The sequence below is a fragment of the Egretta garzetta genome, unplaced genomic scaffold, assembly GCF_000687185.1.
Source record: "Egretta garzetta isolate BGI_Z169 unplaced genomic scaffold, ASM68718v1 scaffold287, whole genome shotgun sequence".
Taxonomy (NCBI): Eukaryota; Metazoa; Chordata; class Aves; order Pelecaniformes; family Ardeidae; genus Egretta; species Egretta garzetta.
Window position 1 is genome coordinate 263,633 of NW_009260435.1, and position 430 is coordinate 264,062.

Consider the following 430-nt stretch of genomic DNA (forward strand, 5'->3'; position numbering starts at 1 on the left):
TCAGCAGGGTGCTAGTGCTGAAATGTTTGGCGAGCGCCGCCGTGCTCCCGCAGAGCCAGGGGCTTTGCTGTTAGAACCTGGCGTGTCTTTGGGCTTTATTTTGGGTTTATTCTATTTTTTTTTTTTAAAGGTGAAGCTGCCTGGCCAGCTCCAGCAAAGCCTTTGGAAAGACAGAGAGCGTTGTGTCACAACAGGAATGGGATTTGTTTGTAAAGTACGTGGGTGTCAAAAGGTCTTGTTTATAAAGGAAAAGAAAAAAGAAAAAAATCTGCCAGGGCCGAAATTGCTTCTGTCTCTGTTGTGGTTACAGCCAAGCAGAGCAGACTTTTCTGGTAGGCAATTTCACTGCTTAATTAGTGTTCAATCACATCCGCTGCTCAGGGCACAGATTCCTTCACGGGCAGGAGCTGTTCCACAGAGCAGAGCAGCC